The sequence below is a fragment of the Anabrus simplex genome, chromosome 10 (assembly GCF_040414725.1).
Source record: "Anabrus simplex isolate iqAnaSimp1 chromosome 10, ASM4041472v1, whole genome shotgun sequence".
Lineage (NCBI taxonomy): Eukaryota > Metazoa > Arthropoda > Insecta > Orthoptera > Tettigoniidae > Anabrus > Anabrus simplex.
In genome coordinates, this window is record NC_090274.1 from 16,168,217 (window position 1) to 16,192,956 (window position 24,740).

At 38.3% G+C, this 24,740-nt stretch overlaps 1 long non-coding RNA gene across 1 annotated transcript; it reads left to right on the forward strand.

Moving 5' to 3' along the window:
• Nucleotides 1-334: 334 nt before the first annotated feature.
• LOC136881919 (uncharacterized) lies at nucleotides 335-24,226 on the forward strand. The gene is made up of 3 exons (XR_010861044.2): nucleotides 335-460; nucleotides 10,787-10,987; nucleotides 23,540-24,226. It is a non-coding gene; the product is annotated as an uncharacterized lncRNA (long non-coding RNA).
• Nucleotides 24,227-24,740: the final 514 nt, after the last annotated feature.

Here is a 24,740-nt window from a genome sequence, read left to right on the forward strand (position 1 = left end):
GATTGAGGACTTGGCTAAAACATGGCGGCTGGACTGGACATATAGAGTCGCTGTATCTGTACATCTTGACGTTTCTCGCAGCCCCAACTGCTTGCCTCCTTAGGAAGTTCCGTGGTTTTTAGTCAAGACCAAGTACAATATAAATATTGGTTTATAACAAATAGTTGGTCTTGTTTTAGTCCTATCAGGGAGTAAGAGTCCTATATACCTACTCTCCTTTTTTTTTTCTTCTGTGGTGATAGGACTTAACTACGGAGTACTCAACTTTCTTTTGCTAAGGAAGGTCTTTGGACCAGGCGTCAAATTCTCTTTGGAGCCTGGCGCAAGGAGGGGCATTGGGAGAAACGTCACGGGTCACACCCCAGTCCATGGTTTGTAGCTTCGCAGTCTACGTCGGCAAGTGCTAGAAGTTAGTTTCAAGTTTCAAGCTTCAAGCGTATTCGTAACAAGAATATAACAGGTAAGGAAGGCTATACATGTGTCCATATTAACAATGTTTTAAGTCTTCAGATAATTCAATATAATCTACGGTTAGTTGTTGAAGACTAAACTTTGGCTCCACGTTAATCTTAGATTTGCCAGTTTGAGCTGTGATGAGATTGAAACCGGGAATAGGCCTAGGTTTCTGTCAAATTGGTCCAGTTGGATTAGGCCTACTTTCCATTCTCGTAAATTTCTTTTTAAATTTTGATTCGCTGCTCCGTATTAAGATTTAGCAGCGTCATAGTGTAGGACAATAAAAAGTACTTCATAATCACTCATTCGCGAATGGTGGTTGAAACAATTTTAAGCCATAACAGTCGCTCAATTAGCAATGCTGACGCACCTAACTGAATCTAACCTAACCTAACACTATCGGTGGATCACAGCCTAACATATATCGCTATCGGTGGTTTTCGGTGAATTAGTTTTCGTATGGGATGCTAGAGGCATGTTTCGCGGCCCTAACCTGGGGGCTTGCTTGTCTCAAGACCAATGGTTTAGGTTTTGCCACTAACCAAACCGGAACAGTGCTTTTCGTACTTACCGGACGTACATCATACTCGTCAAGTTTTGATCACGTCACGTCAGCCGCATCATATCGGACCGTTCTTTTACGAACCAGCTAGTGAAGTCTTAACCCAATCTAGTGCCTGTGAACTGTTACGTCGTCTCAAACAGCCAAATATACCAGACCATAATTCATACATTTTAGCTGCCACTACCCATCCCTTCGAATTACCCCGCCATGATTGCAAACCTCAATTTTCTAAACACGTCATACATGTCATATAGAAGCACGAACAGCAGCCGCGGGGTCCGTGTCGGCGGATCCTGCATTTATACCATATTTTGATTAGTAGATAAATTGCGATCATTTTCGTGAAAACCATAAGCTTCTAGCTTAAAAACTAATCACTTTATGCTGCTTCACAGCATGAAGGAATATTAGCTTTGCGTATTAAAATAATTTTCATAAATATTAATCATTGTACAGTTCCAGTTTCCCGGGTACAATTAATGAGCCTCTTCCACTTCTTCCTGTCCATACACAACTTGTCATGGAGATCATCCACTGTCCATCCTCTGGCAACTAGATCAACCTTGATCTAAATTTATTCTGGCTGTTCTTGTAGGCTCCATCATAACATGCCTGTACCACCGCAGTCTTGATGTGCCGATTCTAATAGGGATGTCTTCTGGCTTCTTTACTCACCTCATTTCTTCACTTGTCCATCTTGGTCTTCTGGATTGTGGATCTAAGAAATTTCATCTGATTCTTGCAGTCTTGATGAATCTCTTTTTGTGAGGGTGCACGCTTGAATACCATAGGTCAGTATTGGTATGAAATAGCTGTTTAATATCATTTTGGCCGGTTTTGGAATCGTCATCCCATAAGTGTTCTTACTTGTTGGTAGAATTCAGATCCCTTTTGCACTCTGTAATTTCCTTTCTGACCAAATTATCACTGGAGATTACACTTCCAAGCTAAGGAAAACTATCCACACACTCTAGCTGGTGGTCTCCTAGTTTTACAATTGCTGGATGCCTTTCTCTGTTGACTGCCATCACCACTGTCTTGGTCTCTCTGATGTAGAGGTTATATTCGTGGAACTGGGATTTCCATACGTTGAGTCTGGTATGTACTACCTCTTTTCCTTGAAGTTCTTCATTATATTGTCCATTGAATGCCTTTGCTGGCGGGACCTAGTGTTTACAGTGCACTAAGTCTTCTGGTATGGGCTAGAGCAATTTTGTTACTTTCATTGATCTGTCTGTCTTATCCTTGGCTTTGACAATATGAAAGTACCGAGCTCAATAGCTGCAGTCGCTTAAGTGCGGCCAGTATCCAGTATTCGGGAGATAGTAGGTTTGAATCCCACTGTCGGCAGCCCTGAAGATGGTTTTCCGTGGTTTCCCATTTTCACACCAGGCAAATGCTGGGGCTGTACCTTAAGGCCACGGCCGCTTCCTTCCTACTCCTAGCCCTTTCCTGTTCCATTGTCGCCATAAGACCTATCTGTGTCGGTGTGACATAAAGCAACTAGCAAAATAATATGAAAGTAACCGAGGTATGAGTGATGCTAGTAATGCTATTCCTTATGCAGCCAGTCCCTGCTATGAATGGTGTGAAACTGTTTCTCATAGGGTCGGTTGGTGCATGCATTTCAGTGGGCTTGGCAGACTGATATGTAATAGCAACTTCTGGCTCGGTGAGGAAAGCAACGGGGAAACTACCTTACTCCTCATTTCCCTAGTATGCCTCTTCAGTGATGCCTAGGCCATCTATGACAGCTCATGGCGAAACTGTTGAGGATCCAACCAGCCTTCGGGCTGATGACTAAACATACAACAGTGGTGAACAGTAGTGGGGACAGTGCACTTCCTTGCTGAACTCCTCTTGGTCTCATAAATATTCAGGAGTTTTATTCTGAAAATTAAATATGTAAACATGTTCAAAATTTGAAAAAAGTGAAAAAGAAGTTTGTCTTGCGGCACTGATATACGAAGTTTTGCCTTAAGCTGTACAAAATATGATTGGGATAGGCCTACAATAATTGCAATAAGAATAGGCTCCATGCGTAAGGCAGTGTGCTGCTGCAGGTGGAAATTACGAGAACTATTTAAAGGCACCTTCATGAACAGCTGACTGTAAGAAGCTGGAATTACATAAATAGGCCTTCATTGTGCAATATCAATAGCTGACGGAAATACCATATTTTACATCCGTAAATTCATGTCCTCATCCTGAGGTGGTGTATTTTTCAAGCACACCCTGATGAAAATGAGCTGCATGCACAGTTTTAACCACATACCAACCCTCGTGCCAATCTTAAGTTTCTGGCAGTGTCAGGGATCAAGCCCGGGCCCCCGAGCAAGAAAACTAGTAGTGCTAACCGTTATATTAAGAGGTGGGCTTGATCATGTTGTAAATAGACACACAATATAATCACTTATTGGCAACTTTAAGTGATTCTGAATTTTTCTTCTTGTGCAGAATTTTTGATGGTGTACGTGAGATTTCAATATCATGAATTTCAGTAGGTCCAACATCAAGCCTGAGCTTATCAGAAAAGCTTCCTCTACTCTTTTCCCCCCTGTTGTAGTTCTCTTCCCCTAGGTTTGAGATGAGAGTTAAAGACCATTCACAGGGTCGACCAGTACGCGAGGTGACATGTTCTGAGCAAACTGCATAAAATAACAGCCCAAATGTGCTTATATTTCATGGAAACAATCATTCGCCTTCATGAAATAATTGTTACCAAGGCCTTCCTTAGAAAATATGGTTGTTTAAAATTAATTAAAACTTTAAATTAATCACCTCCCTAGCTGCATTAACCTACACTAACATATCGTATTAGAAATAGACCAAGGATAGTTTTCTGAAGACAGCATTGTTGAATGTGTATATGGACATTCATCTCATTGTCACCACTACTGATAGTTTGCCAGCCTGTTTAGGTGGAACGTAGCTACCTCTGTCTTTAGTGGACTAGATTTCAGGTGCCATTTTTTGAAATGATCACCAATCTTGTCAAGGTCTTGGGATAGAATGTCTTCTGCCTTATTGAAAACTGTTGTTTGTATGGTGAGGTTGATATCTGCATAGATGAACTTGCGAGATACAGTTTCTGGGAGATCATGGATGTATAAGTTGAAGAGAATAGGAGACTGACTGATCCCTGTGGCAAGCCACTACGGACATGTTCTGTGTGAATTTTGAAAAATCTGTTACTGAGCATATTTTTTATCAGGGTGAAAATTTAAAAATAAAAATTTGGGATCATCTTAGCCAACAGAACTTAAGAGTTGAAGGTAAAAGCGATCTACCTAAAAAGATCTTAAGTGTATCAAAATTCACCCAGTCTCCTTTAGTACATGAAATGACAAGAGAAAACTTCTTTATTGAAGATCTTTGGCTTTAGATGAACCTGCCTTACACTATGGGCTATGGAGACCTCTTGGACGAACTGAAGAGGAAGAAAGAAGAAATATGGGAAGAATTCTACTCTACTGATGCGATGATGACAGAGTGGACAGATTATAGATGAAATAATGGGCGAGATTATGGGTTCCAAACGGTGTAGTCGTGGAATATTAATTATTGCTGCATCTTTTGTTAAACCTTCATGTATTTCCCTGGATCTCCTGTGCATATGTCAACATAGTACGGTGTATTCGATTGCAAACAGTTACGGATAATTGTGAATATGTACAGACCTGTTATAATAGGTACCGTGTGACATTGAATGAGATTTCTAATGGTTAACGGCTAACACTAAATGTGGAGTAGTCGTAAAAAGAAATCCTTGCATACTTGAATACAGTGAGTGTACGAATGTCGCAAATACAGCATTCATATTACACTGCACTTAGACTATTGAATGGAGCCACAAGCGGTATTGCTTTGAAGTATCACAACGTACAGACAACGAAGCAACCTAGTGAGTACATGTTCCATGTTTGAGGTCAGTATCTTGAATACATTTCGAGTTACAGTGCAGCAGTGTTATTTCTTTCTTAGAGGCTTGAACTATCCAGTTTGCATGGGGTAGCAGCCCCCGTTTGGCACCTGTCGTCAATGTGCCTGGTGTGAAAATGGGAAATCACGCAAAATGATCTTCCGGGCTGCCGAACAGACTATCTCCCAAATACTGGATACTGGCCGCACTTAAGCGACTGCAGCTGTCGGTCTCGGTACCTGGTATACTGATCAATGGAACACCTTGGTAGTTGTTGCAATACTTCCCGTTCCCTTGTTCAGAGGTAGGTGCAGTTATTGCTTTCATCCATTCAGAAGGTACCTTACATTCCGTGCTAATCTTATTAGAGGGCACATTTTGGCATATTTGCAAGTCATATAGACATTGATTCCCATAGGAAACCTGAAATATTTGTCTGAAATGAGTAAACTTATAATGAATTTATTATGTTAATTGGGCCAAGCTATTTGAGATTCGGAAGATGATTGGGATCAGATACCGAGAATGAAGAATTATCTAGTCTGTATAAAAATCGTTCTGCAGTGATAAGAATCGAAGGATTTGATTAAAGAAGCAACAATCCAGAAAGGAGTGAGGCAAGGCTGCAGTTTGTCCCCGCTACTTTTTGCTCTAAGACCTATCTGTGTCGGTGTGATGTAAAGCCACTATGGAAAAAAAATTCAATATTTACATAGATCAGGCTGTAAAGGAAATCAGGAATTTGGAAAGGGAATCACAGTCCAAGCAGAGAAAAATAAAACCCTTAGATTTGCCAATATTCTCTTGACATAGACTGCAGATCATCTTGAAGTTGCTGAATGATATGGACGGAGTCTTGGGTAAGGAGCATAAGATGAAAATAAGTCCAGATCAAAAGTAATGGAGTGCAGTTGAACAAAGACAGGTGATGCAGGTAATATTAGATTAGGAAATGAAGTCTCAAAGGAAGTACATGAATATTGTTACTTGGGTAGTAAAATAACAATAGCAGCAATAATTACATATAATGCACACTAGCACTAGCAAGGAAGAGCTTTCTCAAGAAAAAAAATTTGCTCACTTCGAACTTTGAAATAGGTATAAGAAAGATGTTTCTGACGACTTTCGTCTGGAGCATGGCATTGTATGGAAGTGAAACGTGGACGATAACTCAGAAAGAGAATACAAGCTTTTGAAATGTGGTCACAGAAGAATGCTGAAGGTGAGATGGATAGATCGAATCACAAATCAAGAGATACTGAATCAAATTGGTGAGGAGATAATTTGGTTAAATTCGACAAGAGGTAGAATGATGGGACACATCTTAAGACACCCAGGACTTGTTCAGTTGGTTGCTTAGAAATGAAAAGGTTAGCAAGGATAGGGTGGAATGGAGTGCTGCATCAAATCAGTCTATGGACTGATGACTCAAACATAAATTTACTCATTCAGGACAAATATTTCAGGTTTCCTATGAGAATCAACATCTAATCATCTGATGGTCAGGCAGGCATCAATTTTTGTAGAATAGACAGTCTCCCATAGTGCATTGGCACTGCTGGTGGCTCCAAGTAGCTTACGCAGTGGCCTCCACGGTATGCGCTAGCCATGCGTCTTTGTAAGTGTGTTATTTACCAACTAATGAGCCCAACTTAGAACACTGTGGCGAAATGCTGACAACCAGGAATGAGTTAGCTGAAAATTTTGTCCAATAATGGAAAAGCTATATTGGTATCATATTTGCAAGTTTCGTTTCAAGATATAAATATGCCCGTAAGAAAGACTATTCATACCATTTGAAATAGATTGGCTAAGTTTTATAGTGCAAGTTTTTATTCTTTTATATAAAACTTGAATACTGATATTCAGATCGGTACAACAATGCAAGAGATGAATATGTACAATTCAGTTTGCCTCCGGAAGCCTTTACAATGCATTGTTGCTGACAGTCGACAGTATTAGCAAGAGCTTGACAATGTGTAGGGTTATTTCCCGGTGGTGTTATGGTATTCGGTTTGGTTGTTGGAATCGTAGAAAAATGTTTTAAGAGACCTGAAGTAGCAGAGAAGGGATTCTTCGTAGATACTTGCAAGGACCACCCTACTGGCCCCAAGAAGAATACAGAAACAGCCTGAAACGAAATGCCACCATTTTCTTTGTTTTATAGTCTTGTCGCCAGCAGGACCTAATCAGTCCAGACCAGTATTTCATAGCTCTAACCTATCTGAACCAATCTTCTTTCTGTGGATAATGTGCTGATGTTGGCAAGCCTGTTTAGGTATTGCGAGCTGCCACCTGCTTGGATCTATAACCTATAGTTTCATTTCTCTGTTGTATGAAGACCAGTAACCACTAGAAACCATGCCAAAAGGAAAAGCAGCTAAAAGTATTCTGCTTCAGCATTTGATATTTGGAGAGCCAACCTTATATATAGAGGCAAAAGTGTTATTTTGCAGGGTATGCAATAGTGCATATGAATCCACCCTCTTTGTATTACTATTTGATGCAGTTTCATCTCTCCCATTTAGGTGATAATGGGTTCAAACCCCAGTTGGCAGTCCTGAAGATATTTCTGTGTGGTTTCCCATTTTTACACCAGGCCAAACCTGGGACTTTATCTTGGGCCACGGCCACTTTCTTCCCACTCCTAGCCCTTTCCTGTCCTGTCGTCACGATAAGACCATCTGTCGGACTGATATAAAGCAAATAGTAAAAAAATTTCATCCCTGCTTTGCCATTATAGTTCACTACTTCAGGTCTGGTTGATTTAATCAGTTTTATGATAATGTAGTTGATCTTCTCCACTTCCTTGAGTGTCATTTTTCTCCTCCCCACAAACTTGTTTGAGAATACAACAGAGAATTTCCTTTTACATTGAAAAGATTTTCAGAATTTCTTTCTTCTGCCCAGTGATTGCCTGGAATCTGCTAAGAGTTCACCTGATTTACCCAGAACACTTAATTTCCTTCTTTCTCTCTCTTTCTAAGATTCTGTATTACTGTCCAGAAAGGTTTCCCTGTGGCTTGACTAGCCTTTTTCCTATTACCAAAATCTTCAAAGAGTTCTTTGATTTCATATTCTGAAAAAATTTAAAGTTTTATAATTCTTATTGAAGTAATTGTTCTCATCAGACAGATTTTTAATCATCACAGCTGTTCTGTGTCTTCCCTTCCTCCCAAATTCTTGTGGAGTTTGGTACCTGTTTGACACAGAACTAAAATCTGTTATTTTTAAAGATCCTTGACATACTGATCTGTAGTTGGAACAAATCGGAAGAGCTTAGAAATTTTTGGACGGTAGGAATAGTTTTGAATTAATCAGTCACACTTAAAATAGATTTGTAACAGACAGATAATGTAATAAGTGTGTCTCTAAAAGGTTTCCTTTAAGTAAGAAACATGGAAGAATTAAGAATTCTCTTAGAGATACTGTAAGTTTCTCTTTCACTGAATAGAGCCTAGCTCAATTAGCAGATAAGTTAAATAAACATAAAATGTATTTCTGGAGGATTTTTAGTCAGACTTCTGGAGATCAAGAATTTGCTGAACTTACTTTGTGAGCTTGTTGCAGTTCTTAATTTTGTAGACTGAATTGCAGACTGCATTGTTCAGTCGATATTACATTACTCTGCATTTAGGGCAGTTGCCCTGGTAGAAGATTCCCTATGAATTTTTTCCAGTTCTTGAATTAAGTAAGCCTGTGGAGGGTGCCATCTGGAACCATACTGTAGTTGGGGTCTTACCAGAGACTTATGTGCCCTCTCCTTTACATCCTTACTACAACCCCTCCATACCCTCATAAACATGTAGAGAGATTTGTACCCTTTATTTACAATCATATTTATGTGATTACCCCAATGAAGATCTTTCCTTATATTAACACATAGGTACGTTCAGTGATCCCCATAAGGAACTTTCATCCCATCAATGCAATAATTAAAACTGTGAGGACTTTTCCTATTTGTGAAACTTGCAATCTGACTTTAACCCCATCTATCATCACACCAATGTCTGCTGTCCATCTCAACATTATCAAGGTCATTTTGCAGTTGCTCACAATCTTGTAATTTATTACTCTACACAGAATAACATCTGCAGAAAGCCTCATCTCTGATTCCACTTCTTTAATCATATCATTTATACAGTATATAAGAAAACATGAAGGTCCAATAATACTGCCTTGAGGAATTCCCCTCTTAATTATTACAGGATCAGATAAAGCTTCGCATTCTCCAAATCTGAGATGTATTTTCTAGAAATATAGCCACCCATTCAGCCACTTGTGTCTAGTCCAATTGCATTTTTTTTTTTGCCAGTACTCTCCCATGATCCACCCTATCAAATGCTTTAGACAGTTCAATCGTGATACAATCCATTGAACCTCTTGAATCAAAGATATCTGCTATATCTTGTTGGAATCCTACAAGTTGAGCTTCAGTCGAATAACCTTTCCTAAATCTGAACTGTCTTCTATCGAATCAGTTATTAATTTTGCAAACATGTCTAATATAATTAGAAAGAATTTTGCAAACATGTCTAATATAATTAGAAAGAATTTTGCAAACATGTCTAATATAATTAGAAAGAATTTTGCAAACATGTCTAATATAATCAGAAAGAATTTTGCAAACATGTCTAATATAATCAGAAAGAATGCTTTCCCAAAGCTTACATGAAATGCGTGTCAAACTTATTGGCCTGTAATTTTCAGCTTTATGTCTATCACCTATTCCTTTGTACACAGGGACTACTATAGCAACTCTATATTCATTTGGTATAGCTCCTTCATGCAAACAATAAGTAAACAAGTACTTCAGATATGGTACTATATCCCAACCCATTGTCTTTAGTATGTCCCCAGAATCTTATCAATTCTAGCTGCTTTTTTGTGTTTTCAACTTTTGTATCTTCTTGTAGATGTCATAATCATATGTAAATATTAATACTTCTTTAGCATTAGTCACCTCTATCTCTGTTTAGATAGTATAGGGCCTCGCATAAACCCAGACCAAACGCATGATTGCACTACGGCAGCTGCCAGAGCCCAACACGTTGCACACGGCCACCCTACTTTAAGCGTGTATACAATCTTATATGAAATCTTACCTTATAAAAGATGCTGGAAGTGTCATCCTTCTTGGGTTATACAGGCATTGTCTCTTGTAACCAAATTCTGGCTGACTCCAGTGAGTTCTGCCTCTAATGTTTCTGATTTCATTCGTAATGTCCTCTTCCAGTTTCTCCAATGTGTGAGGATTTATTCGATACACTTTTTCTGTGTTTACCCCACAAGTAAAAATCACACACTGCACTGTCTCAGAAAAAAACCCCACCAAACGCCAATCTTCCTGTCATAATGAGGGACTTCATTAGCACCATTAGGATTTTCTGCTCACCTATAGCAAGAGTCATAACTGTTTGCACGACCATTAAGATGAAAGCAGGCCTCGTGCGCGTGTTTTTTATTGAGCACTGAGCCAGTAGTGTTGTGAAAGTGAAGAGCAGACTCTTACTTAAAGCAACTTTTACATATGAAAGCTGTCTCGTGATAACAGCTGAAATTGAGTGGCGACTGCTAGTTCGAACACGTGCCCACTCCTTGCAAGGTCAAGAACTATCCATGTGTCTTAAGTCTGGGAGATTTAAAAATGTTGCTGGATGGTCTGGGTTTGAGACCCTGTATACTTGAGGATTATGGTTTTGTAGCCTTTCTTCGGAAGAACTTCCCCATACTTTGTTAGAAGTTAGATAATTTTCTTTTGGGAGGAGTTTATTACTGCACATCATGTATTCTTGAGTCAGCTGTGTACGTATGACTGACTGGTTGTTTCTTGTATTTTCTAGGTGAGCTGGACATTGAAGATAGAATGTTCAGCCGTGTCCATTTCTGGTAGAACAAGCAGTGCTGAGAAGACTGGAAGAAGCCGTGGTGTCGGCACCTGTCCATTCGTACTCAACGAGCTCAATCACCGTAGTCTCGAGTTTTCCGTGCTGTTTACTTGTTACTTGCAACAAGTATCGATGGGAAATGATTTCCTCAAACAGGTCTGTGGAGCTCCATTTTGACTTGCTCTTTGCTTTTAATACCTTGGATAGATTGTTCCAGTTTGTATTATATATATATATATATATATATATATATATATATATATATATATATATAAAAAACAAGTTTTGTCTGTACATTGCTCAGAATTTGAGGAAAATGGTATTTCTGCATCGGTCATGTTCACAGTAACAAGGAAATTTTCCATAATTTCTGTATGTACACGCATCACGAGGAAATGGCCGAAGAGAATTTCATGAAAATTGATATGTAAAGTCGGGGGTGAGTAGGCTATAAATCATTTTATTCACGCTGAGTTATATGGTAGTTTAGGGGGAGGCCTGAAATTTAATTCTCACATTTATATTAGTGGTTCTATCGATAAATACTACAGAACTAAAGTTATATAGAATTAAATTTCCGATCATTTATGTCTTGTACATTTTTACCGTACTGGCTATGATAACACTGATATTCATGAATTTGTATTTTTAAGTCCATATCGGTGCTAAGCCACAAGAAAATGGGTTAATAGAATTTAATGAAAATCTGTATATAGTCAGGGAATAAGAAACTACAGTCTAAGCTATAGATAATTTTATTAACCTGGATTAAATTGCAATTTAGGGGAAGGTGCCTAAAATTTAATGTTTAAATACCTATGTTACTGGTCCTATCGAAAAGTACTACATAACAAAAGTTATAGAGAATACAATTTCCGATCATTTGTTTTGTTCAGTTTTACCATACAGACTGAGTGGTACCAGGCGAGTTGGCCGTGAAGTTAGGTGTGCGCAGCTGTGAGCTTGCATCTGGGAGATAATGGGTTCGAACCTCACTGTCGGCAGCCCCGAATATGGTTTTCCGTGGTTTCCCATTCTCACACCAGGCAAATGCTGGCTCTTTACCTTAAGGCCACGGCCGCTTCCTTCACATTCCTAGGTCTTTCCTATCCCATCGTCACCATATGACCTATCTGTGTCGGTGAGACGGAAAGCAAATAGCAAAAAAGAGTGGTAGTTCAGTCAGAAGAAAACTAAATGTGAAGGCCAACAATATCGAAAGTGCATGATTGATCAACAATAACATTACGTTAATAATTCTTTGTTCTGATGTTCTTTCTCTCTTATGCTGCCACTCAACTCCGATAGATGGGATTACTGCTGCGTACAGAGTATTAACGAGTGAATATTGGTGGGAAATAGCTGGGGAGTTAGATAACTTTCTTCTTTAGCATGCCATTCCTCTGGTTCATACATTTTCTGATACTGCTGGTCCGTAACACACTGGTTCATCATAGTATTCCAGCTATTTGATCCCTACTCTGAGGCACTGTTTTGAATGAGCAGTGTGCACACTTCAGGCAGAGGCTCACTTCGTAGTAGTAGGACCTGATCTAGAATGTACAGTTTAGGCTTATTCCAAATTAAAGCACCACAATTCACTAAATAACTCTAAATACAACGCTGAAAATAGCTTTTTCTTAAAAGCTTCTTTGTCTTAACTTTTATTAAATTCTACATTCATTTTATTCCAAGTTAGCAGTGAAGGTTTCTTCTCTGGCTTGGAGGAAAAATTTGCCTCCAAGTTACATAGTTCCCCCCCACCACCAGTGTAGTGAATTGAGATTTTCAGACTCATCAGGTACTCCTAGGAAACAGATTAATAGAAGGGCGTAGTTTTTGCCCTGGGACTCTCCACTATTCGAACCCCACCCCCACCGAAAGAAGACAGTTTTCACGGATCACAGCTGTCTGCAGCTGGATCATTCCAGCTCTGGAACTTTGGACTGTTAGATTGGCAGCGTAGTACTGTGTTCAGTGTTCTCTTTGCGAGTTTGAAATTGATTTCTTGCTCCTGGACAAAACGGACCCCTTCTTACTTGAACAAAGTCAACAAATTCAGTGTATTACTTTTACGTCCAAATCTGGAAAAAGGAGAAAATAAAAACAATAGTATGTGAATGTAAAAGGACAGATTATAGTGTGAAGTTGGATCTTAGGCGTTCTCACCCACACTTCCCACAGCAGACTCTCTCACCACCACTTTCTGTACTAACAGCTGCTCTCCGTCTAGTATTGTATGTGCGTGTGAATGCGGGACCAGTACGCTGGGGAGGATACGGAGGGGATGAAACGGGTGGATAAGGAGTGTTCCGTGTGTCAAGGAGGGCAATTAATGTAGAAACAAATAGTCAAGAGATTGTTGTGGTGGAAAGGTTGATATTTGTTATAAGTTTTGATTATCTCCATAAACCGATCAGCAGTGTGTGCCGTTGCATTATCTTGCCTGAAGTAACCGTTACTTTCTTCTTCAGTCAGCTCTTGAAGGAATGGCCTGAGAATGAGGTCAATGTGCATCAGCATCTGTTTGATGGTAGATCCTATAATTCTGCAAGCACTTACTGAACTATGGTTAACATTGTAAAGTGGATGGACATGCACCTGATGATTTTCTGCACTCCGGTAGATTTTCACTATTTATGGAGCCATGCCTCATCACTAGGGGATGGTTTGTTTTTTTTTGTTTTTTTTTTAATATAGCAAAAACATTTATAGAATGGGAAAAAATGTATACATTTCAAAATATTTGAAGGGTGGCAGCTAAAAACAATTGGTCACATTTTGCTAATTGTCTAGAATTTGTTATAAGTTTTCAAGCAGATTATCTTGCTTTAACCCTTTGGCACTCAGCCTATATGCAGGTGTTTGCTCGAAGACACTCAGACTAATTTTTGTGATTTTCCAAAGCAAATTACAAAAATTCAACACTTGAAGAGTTTAACACATTAAAATAAAACTAATCACACTAATACAGGAAACTATGAGCATTTCAGAAATCAATATACCTTGCACGTATTGTTATTGGTTAAGCCCAAAAAAATTATTAAATTTCGAAAATAAATTTTAAAAAATAAATTGTTTTCAATGACAGAAAAATTAGACATTGTTGCGTCTTCCTTCTTTACTCTTAGACTTGAATGAAAGAACATTTAATTCTGAATAATTTGATATCAATATGATGTGTGTGCTGCAATTCACTCATGAAGCATTGCACAAAGTTATTCAGTGTACATGTAACGGTCATCGATATCAGGGCCTCGCGGTCCGATGCACGGTGAGCAGTTACGACCGTGCCACTTCCCACATAACGGGAATCACTTTCGGCAAAAGGTCATTATTACTGTCTAAATCATCTTAAAATTCAAGGATATCGGCCTTGAATATGGCCTAGCCGTTACGATAAAAAGATGACACAAGCACGTGCAACAATGGAGTTATGAAAAGGAGTAAAAGAGTAGTTTACGAAGTACATCGAACACACGATATACCAAAGAAACGAAATAAACTATAAACAAAACTCATGGCAAGATCAACTTGTTGTATTCATAAGCCAATCAAAACAGATCTACACAATAACAACTTCAAATAACCACAACATAAACATTCACGGTCAACAGATTTCATTTGTCGAAAATAAAAATATTTTGTAGGGCTGGTGGATATATCTGTTGAGTTAAACTCAAATTCAACGCTTTAATGTACCGTCACAATCAACTGTTACGATTTAACAGCTACACAAATGACCAAAATCCATAAATAAGACAGATCCGATATATCGGCGCCGTGAGCGTTTTCGCCATAACCTCTCGCGCCGATCTCAGTGCGAAAGGGTTAAATTAATGAGAGAAAATTTATTATTAAAGACATCACATGCACCAACTTTTCTTATTACACATGGTGTATAGAAAGATAGAAGACCGGGTGAGTTGGCCGTGCGGTTAGGAGCCCGCAGCTGTGAGCTTGCATGCAGGAGATAGTGGGTTCGAACCCCACTATCGGCAGCGCTGAAGATAGTTTTCTGTGGTTTCCCATTTTCGCACCAGGCAAATGCTGGGGCTATACCTTAAGGCCACGGCCGCTTACTTCCCATTCCAGGCCTTCCCTATCCCATCGTTGCCATAAGACCTATCTGTGTCGGTGCGATGTAAAGCAACTAGCAGAAAAAAGAAAGGATAGATAATGTGTTGAAAAACTCACATTTTTATAAGGGCAGATACAGGACATTGATCTTTATGGTCAGTTAGGCACTGTCATCTACGGGACGATTGTCTGGTACCTCAATGTCACTTCCATCTTCGTTCGGAATATTGTTGGAATTAACGCTTCATAGAACACCTGAGCATTGGGATTGACAAAAAACTTTGTGTAGAAAGTCCTTCACTTTGCAGATTTTATAGGCAATGGTTCATTGTAAAACCTTTATACTTCTGTGGGGCCTGCAGTATTTTTGTTTTTAGAACCACAACAGCTTTACTTTAACTTCCAAAATATTTACTTTTATGTAAAGTAAAAATCGCAATTTTCACTATTCTGATTGGTCTTCCATGCATAGGGCATTTTCATTCGTACAAGTGACAGAAGCTCGGTCCAGATATGAAAGTTGACTTCAGTACCACAGGTTACTACTTTCAAAGGTGAAGGTTTCGTTCTGCTGCTTCTAAGTACATCTCTCCAGTCATCTGGTGTCTGAGTGTAAGACTTGGTGTTAACAAGGCTCATACAAAAGTCTGCATCACAGCCGTCTCAATCCTATATACTGCCTGCTCTATGCTATGCGGTTAACGTGCTTCTCAGCGTGAGCTCTTAGTGTCACGAACCTCCGCTAGGGGCGCCAGCTAACGCACCCAACTTATCTCCGTACCCACGTTATTGTGTTCCAGTGCGTTTGCATCGAGCATTTATGTGTGTGTCCCTGGTTGTAAAATGATTAATTGTTGTGTTCTTCTCTGTATATGAAAGCAGGAAATCCAAATTCTTCAGGTGTGAGGATTCCTGTTATCCACCCAAGTAAAAAACTCTGGGAAAATTGGCTTAACCCTATATCAAGGCAAGGATAAACCAAGGGTAATCAGTGGATTCCATCTGATTATTCCCGTGTTTTAAGCCTGAATTTTAGAGATGGAGGTAAAAGATAAAACTAAAATAAAAATATATTGAAGCCAGAGAGCGTGCCTAGTCGGTCTTCGAATTATCCCCATTACCTTCAAACCAGAAAAATATCTCCACGAAAGACCAAACAGCGACAAGATATTTCTTCGGAAGAAATCGGTGACGAAACATGCTCTTCAACCTCAGGAAATACATTGGATGACGAGTATGAAATTCATTTGAACAACGATGTATCAATCGAAGTCAATATTCCAACGAGTAAGAATGACAGCAGAGGTCAGAAAATCAGACATTAGAGGCTACGATCAAGAATTCTGAGACTGCGATAACAGCTGATGACTAACCATAATGAAGTTAAGACTATAGAGACAATTCGAAGACAACCCAGAAATTGATCATTTGAATAAAGTAAAGGAAGCAGCCAAATATAATGGAAAAACGACCATTTTTAAAAATCAAATCCAAAATTTTCACAAGCCAAAATTCGGGCAGTCAGAACAAATCACGCGCTACTATGTGGCGTGGGGAATAGTATCCCAAACGGTTATGAATATGGCAAAACTCCTGGTCTAGCGTCAGCTCCGTCACGAAGTACTCTGGACAGGTAGCGTAAATGGAAAATGTTGATTGTATTTATCGGGATTTCCCAAGAAAAGACTTAGAGCAGAATGTAAAACTCTCAGACCAACTGACAGGAGTGTAACAGTGATCGCTGATTAAATGGCTAATTAGGTACGGCTCCTCTAGAACCGAACCAGTGACAAGTTTGCTTGTGTGGTCAATGTTGAAAGTGTATGCGGCACAGATATTGTAAAATCTCACGCTCTCGCGAATAAACTGTTGTTTTTTCTTGTAATCCGACTTTCAGAGAAGTTATCTAGTCCTGCTGCCTACTTCCTCGTTAAAGGCTTAGAAGTCTCCGATCTATCACTTGTAGTTCAGAAATGATTACTGTAATGCCTTTCGGAAAAACAATCTAGATTTTGTTTATTTCTATTCACCAGCAGATAAAATACTTACAATGGTTGAATGATGATTTCATCAAGTACGTTAAAATAATTCGGTTGGAATCAAAACGTGAAAACCTGAAGTGTGACTAATAAGACGGCAGATGCTGTCTCGCTAACTGTGAAATCTATAGTATAATGTGTGTCTTATCTGTTACAAAATCGGTTATTTTATGTTCTCGCTAGATGATTTTCTGGAGACGCAATAGATCTATTTAGTTCAGTGAGATTGGGTGGTGGATTTAATGACATAGCGAACGCACACACTGCATTTTGTGCTATAAAATGTCCTAAAAACTGGTCATAAACAAAGGGTCAGCGAAATAGTGATATAATTTTTTTTTTTTTTTTTTTTTGCACCCACTGCTGGTAAAGTACTTACAAGTACGAAAAAGGTGCTCCGTTATTCGTGTCGAGAAAATTCTGAAATTGGTATGTACCATGCAGCATGGGATGATCGTAATATAATATCTACTGTATTATTTTACGTTTCTATATCTTAAGCCAAGCTTAAATGTCGAATGTTAGTTTCTGTATGTGCATTATCCTCTCAATTAGTAACATGTTAAAGATTATTTTTCATTTTATATTGATGTTACGGACCAACTCTCATTTAACCAACATGTTCTCTGGGTGCGGTAAGTGCTGCCATCTGCAATGTCGCTGTAAACGCAATTCTCGTGGTACAGAGCAGGCAGTATATAGAGATTGAGACGGCGGTGGTCTGCATATTGAAAAAAAAAACTTTTACACTATCGAAACTGTTCTTGTGAACTATGTGCTTTGCTTGATGTATGTAGGTTATGTTCTGTGTGAACTGAACAGCTGTAATGGAGTGGAGAGGAGATGCATATGGACCCTGATCAGTTGTTGCTTGTCAGTGCAGACCTTGATCACCCCTACCTGGTACTTAATGTCTTTTCTCTTCAATAACTGGGTGACTATGAACTTTGTGCTGAACACAATCATATGTATTCTGTCTCACTGAAGCTACAAGATGGCACTACACTCATTTTGACCATTTTGTAAACATTTTAAAACATTCTAAAAGACACTGAAGTTGGACTAATTATGAGTGCGATTTTGGTAAAGAAAAGGATTAAGAGTTTTTAATTGAATTTCAAAAATGGCAGCAGTTATTACATACTCATACTCAAGGAGTGTTTTCTAGTAATTCCCACTTATATATGTTAAAACACTTACTAAAATAACATGCTGCAAAATTATTCATAGGAGGCAGCCATTTTTCTTTTTCATAGGTCCAAAGCTACTATGAGACAAAGTTAGCTCGCTTCTTAGAACTGAAATAGCAAAAAGGTTATATTATTTATTTAATAGTGCACAAATGTGCATTAAAAGAATACAGAACAGTTTGGATTTATGCCAGGGAAAGAAACTACTGATGCTATTTTTGCTCTTAAGCAGGTCTTGGAAAAGCACAGACAAGACGAGCTTAGTTTGATCATGAAATTTCCTTCCATTTCAACTGAACTGATCTGTATACTGGAGGTAACGTTGCTTTCCCCTTTTGAAGGAATTCTTGCAGAATTTTCTTGCTTCTTAAACATCCTAGTTGCATTCTATATGTACAAAATAAGACTATATTAATAAAATGCTGTGTTTATTTAACACCAACCCCATTATTTAATGTTACTTGGACATGCAACAATTCTACTTACCTGGTATTATCCAAACAGATTTATAATCCTGCGATGGAGTACTAACAATCGAACACTAAGACAATTAACTGACAGCACAACACCGTAACGCGTGTCTTCGATTGTCGGCACAACCACATGGGAGACTAGAGGCCAACCCAGCATGAAAGTACGCCAACTACTTAGAGTAGGCCTCGATTAAAAGAAGACGTGGACAGGGAAGCAATGGAATCTCGGCAAAACCAAGGGTCTAGGACCATAACAGAGGGTGGATCAAGAAAAAAAAGGATAGAGCAATATAACTACAATAACAGTTCACCATCACATTTAAAGGACCAAATTTAATATAAATCAAGAAACGAAAAAAAAAGTGGGTGGACTAACAATAAACGTTCAGTTCAAAATTGAAAAAGAAATTCAGTAATGTGCACAATTACTGGGTATGGCCATCCCTAAATTTACACAATTAATAAATTGGTATTTAGTTACACAACTAAGTATTTTAACACTGCCAAATTATTTTTCTAAAAACAAATTGCCAACAGGCCCAATGACTACACATACTTAGTTTTCAGAAGATACCTTAGTGGACACAGAAGCGTTTTAAACTAACAATAAATTAACTAACGCCACCGGAATGCTCACAATAAAAGTAGCAATAAGGAAACGGCCTTGAAAGGAGAAGAAACCACGTTTATTTAAAAAAAAATTGATTTAAACCTTGAGACGGCAATAACTCTTTCAGGAATCAATTAAAGCAAGGTAAATGCTGTTCCGTGACCAAGTTCAGCACTGTAACTTCACCAGCACCATCATATCACGTAAGCAAGCAACAGGCCACTACCTCGAGTAATCACTACCAAGTCACAGCAACAACAATGCACGACTTATCAGACTGTTATCTAATCAACAAGAAGTGAGCATCTCGCAACAATGCCATAAACGATGGATAGCTTCAAAAACAGAAACCACGAATACAAAATAATGACCACAAGAAATAATTTTTGAATATCGAATGAAGGCAACAGGTAAGTTTCAAAAAAATAAATAGGAAATGCACTTTGGTATTCACATTGGTTCAGAATTACAAATCATTACATTCACAATCAACTATTAAGAATGAATGTCCTTAAAGGTGGTCAACTTTACAGACCTCTCGATTTCAAAAAAAACCTAAATTTTCAGTCTTTATGCAGGTGCGAAACTTGAAATAACGTTATTCCACTCTTCAAGATAAGTAAGAACCAACCCTGTTAGGTTGCAAATCAAAAATCGCGTGCCAACAGTTACTACAACCTTCCTAATTATTCAAGGATCACACGGTTCAGTTAGCAAATTTTCTCCTAATTAAATTGTTGATAGTTTGAATGGACACGTTGAATTTCAAACCAGAGAATAATTTCTGGCACCAAAATGTTTACACCTTTAAAAATTACTAAGTTTGAAACTGAAAGGCACTTCCAGGTGAAATATAGTAAAAAAAAATTTCAGATAGTTCAGACATTTTGGGAAGCTTGACTAAGCGATGCACTCAGCCATCCACAGTGGAGAGGTAATTCATGCAGGATTTGACTTACCAAGGTGATGACGATGATGCATATAAACCCTTCAATAACTTACTGTTTAAATTAGTAGTAATGCCTTGGAATAGGCACATACAGCAAAATAAGCAATGGTCACACAGAATATAAATTTTAAAAAATTTTGGTCCATATTGTAGAAACTACCACCCACCTCACAAGTTTTAAGAACTAAACACTGAGCTACAAAGCTGTTACACATCAAACTGTACAGGTTTACATGGGCCCATTGTTTAAAACCTGCTGATCCAGACATGAGAGAGGTTTTGAGTGGTATCTTGAATCCTTGGATGAACGTTCGTTCGATGCACAGCTTATGTTCTTTTCGGATCAGGCTTGATTTCATCTTAATGGTTGTGAAAATTCATACCTCTTGCTGTTGGTGTGCAGAAAATCCTAATGGTGTTTACTGAAGTCCCTCATTATGGTAGGAAGGTTGGTGTTTGGTGTGCTGTTAGTGCAAGACAATTAATTGGGCCTATTTTTTTTTTCTGAGACAGTAAATGCAGATGACATTTTGATGCTGTTCTTCAATCAGGAAAAGAAATTGTGTGGGTAGTTTCAATACGATTCAGTCCCTGCTCATACAGAAGAAGATTCCCTTACAATCTTGGAAGTGCTTGCAGACAGTGATCATTGCTGGTCTGTTTTCTCCTCGTTGTCCAGATCTAACAGTTATTTTTACCTGTGGTATAAACTGAAAGAAAGTGTATCAAACAAATCCTCACACATTGGAGGAATTGAAAGAAAGTTACAAATGAAATCCGAAACATTACAGTGGCTGAACTTGCTTGCGTAGGCCAGAATGTGGTTCCCAAATTAATACAAACTCGGGAAAGAAGACTCTTCCAGCACCTTTTATAAGGTAAGATTTCACGCTGTGTGCGGCTTACAGCGCGAAGTACAAACACGTGCGTTCGGTCTGAGTTTATAGGAAAATTTGAGTACACTGCAGCAGTGAAAATTCATTATTCACTGTCACACATTGTTACAGGTGAACTAGAATATGATTTATTTTTATTGACCTAACCTGTACTGTATAATGTTATAACATAGGCATTTGTAAATAGTAGAATTCTGTCTATAGTTCCTGGAAAGATCTAGAAAGTTACATAACTTTTGTACAGGGTGTGTTACTTTGTTGGTATGTGTTCTAGAAAGTGTGTTCTGTCTATCCTGGAAAAATAAGACTTTCGCGATCATGCGTATTCTAGAATGTTAGTCAAAGTTCGCGATCGAAAGTAAGGTTGTGATTGGCGAGTCTAGGTGGCGATAGGGAACACGTGCACGCTGATTGGCTGCCTCCAAGGCCAGTAATTCCTATATATAGTGAGCGAGGCAGTGTTCGAATGAATTCTGTATCCTGAATTCTGTTGGTCTCGGTTTATCTGTCTGCGAGCAGCCTATCTGGTTGACGTCCCCCCCCCCCCCCCCCTGGCTTCGGGGATGGCACTCTGCTCGGGGTAAGCACTCTTGAATTCCGTCCTGCTAAAAATTCCGTAATGTTCCGATTTGCTTTTCATACAGGAGTCTGCCCTAACCTCGCCTAGATTCACCAAATTAGTTACTTACGACTCCTTAGTTTTTCAGCTGGACTTACCTGTTCGTTTCCGAGGCATTCCCGTTTTGTTTCACTAAAATATGTATATTGTAGTTTAATAGTATTTCCCTTGGGGTTTGCCTCTGGTAGTTCTGTATCACTTTAGGTATGCTGAGTTTTGGATAACCTGTAAATTGCATTGTACTACTGCATTGGTAACTGGATGTACAGTTGATTTGTAATTTGAATTTACACTGCTACGAATAACCTATGTATATCACTGAACTTATAGCTCATAACTTGGAATGTATTTGTAAAATTATCTTGTAAATATTTTTTTTAAACTAAGGATCACGGTGATTCATTTCGGAATCTGCTATCTAAGCCATGTCCATGCCTTTGGTAGGTTCCCAGCCTTTTCATCTTCCCGGTTTGTTCACTAGTTGGCCCTACTGATATTTCGTACATGTTTTGTTGGAGATCCGAGTAATGCTAGGTACTGTTTTTCCGAGTGTGTAGTGTTTGCTTATATTGTGTATTGTACTCTTACCTTCCCCTTCTGTGTTTGTGCCTTGTTTGGTGTTACCCCACTGTTGTAGAGGTAAAAACATTGAATTTTTTTTTTAAATCTATGTTAATTTTATTATCTATTTTTCCTCAAATGATTGAGGTTGCCAAACAGATGAATATCAGACAATGTAAATTTAGTAATCTAATCCATTGTCGGCTTTAACTCATTTCCGAGTAATTAACTTTTTGCAATGAATTCTCTTCTGTCTGTGGATGTACGAGGTGTGCTTTTTAAATAAAGGCCATTTGAAAATAACTACACATTGAAAGACTATTTTCAAACACAATGTTTATTTGCACATTCTATATACTCAATTTTTCAACATAGCAGCCAAGTTTGTTTAAACACTTATCATACCTTACAACTAAGTTTTGAATACTGTCTTCATAGAAACTTGCTGCCTTCTCTGATAACCAAGAGTTGATCTTGCCGGGCTGAGTGGCTCAGACGGTTAAGGCGCTGGCCTTCTAACCCCAGCTTGGCAGGTTCGATCCTGGCTCAGTCCGGTGGTATTTGAAGGTGCTCAAATACAGCAGCCTCGTGTCGGTAGGTTTACTGGCACATAAAAACTCCTGCGGGACTAAATTCTGGCACTTCGGCGTCTCCTAAGACCGTAAAAGTAGTTAGTGGGACGTAAAACAAATAACATTATTAGTTGATCTTGTGCTGGGACAGTCTGTTTGGCCTTCACCTTTACAGGCAAATGTATCTCCATTCCATGCTCTGTTGCTTTGATTTGGGTGTGATATGCAAAACCCATGTTTAGTCTCCTGTTTTGATCTGACTCAACATGTCACCTTCTTTGGCATAACTAGTCAAAAACTTCATTGAACACTCAAATCTTAATGATAATGTTTACTGTAGAAATATATAAACTATTAAGGAGAACCATGCATGTATCAAAAAAGAAAAAACAGTTTGGACAACAATGAATGATTACTCCTCCCTGGTTTCAGGATTGGAGTAATTTATTGGAGTAGGTCTTCTGTGCTTCATGCTGGGGACCTTGAGTGGTTGACTGCAGAGGGTTTTTCACTGGATAATGCATGTGGCACATTCCTGTACAGCAATCTATATTTATGAATGAACATTCTGTTGGATCCCATGTGCCATTTGCCTAAATGAATCTTGACAGATTTGTTCCTTCCTCATTGGTGTGATTGGATGTATACTGAATTATTATACACAAAGTAATATTCCAATTTAAGGGATTAATTTTAAAATATATTTTCTTTGTTTGCAGTTGCTGAGAGCTGTATTCTCCTGTACTGCATGGATGAAATGGAGATTTGATGTAGCAGTTAGAAAATTGTTCTGCAACCAAGATAAGAAAATAGTGGCTTAATTTTGCATTCATGAAAATCAGTACAGTGTTGTAAGAAAGTTTAGGGACACATTGTGTTCTTATTACCATGTGATATAACAATAACTGTTAACATTGGGCTAAAAAGACTATTTTCCCAAAGTAGACTTTTTGATGACTTGGACTATTGTTACTATGTCCAGTAAATTTTATATTTTATTTTGACAATTAAATGCAAAATAAGAGTAACTGGTGCAGTTTTTAGTTATTGCTGGATTGTTTGTAATGTAATACATTTTATATTGAGAAGGAGGATTTCTACAAATATTTTGCAAGATGCTGAACATTTTCAGTAGTTTTTCTAGATGGGTGGAGTACACTGTGGAATAAGTTGTTTGAATAACTTCTAAGGGGCTCACCAGACTTAGCAGTACTTTTTTGTAGTGTCAGTATCTTGAGATAATGGTACTAACTTTTTTAAATGGAAATGTGGTTTTGTACACATAGCCTTAAACCTATAAACCTTATACATTCAGCACTGATTATTTTGAAAATTAGAAAAATACTTGGAGAAAATATTTATTCAAACATGCTTAATTTACCATTTTATTTTTGTGAAGTTCTTGTCTGATTAACCATGGTACTGAATTTGTAATATTTGTAGGTTTAAGGCTATGTGTAGTTCCATTAAAGAAAACCAAGTTGGTGCAATTACTGAAAGTGGAAAGAGAATGTTATCTTGAGTGGTTCATGAGTGATGGATGACTTAGCTGAATAACATATTTTTTTAGCATCCCATTACACTCCCACACAGTATGTCTTCAAATGTGGCATTTGTTTATGATTTCCTTGTTACATTTGCTACTCTAACTCTTTTCCCATTTTTAAAGAAAAATTTGTTTTGTCTGGAAATTTTCACAAAAAAGTAAACTGAATGTTCAGGATACTTAACATGTGATAAAACCAAGAGATGGGTCTTTCCTCAGCCTTGATCAATTGTATTACTTACTGTAACACTGAGAAAATGATGTAATAAACGATAAAAAGAATAAAGGACTTGTTTAATTTATATTTTTCCTTTTCATCTAATAAAGTAAATTGTAAGTGATCTGTATTGCAGCAAGAACAGCTTTGGCTCAGG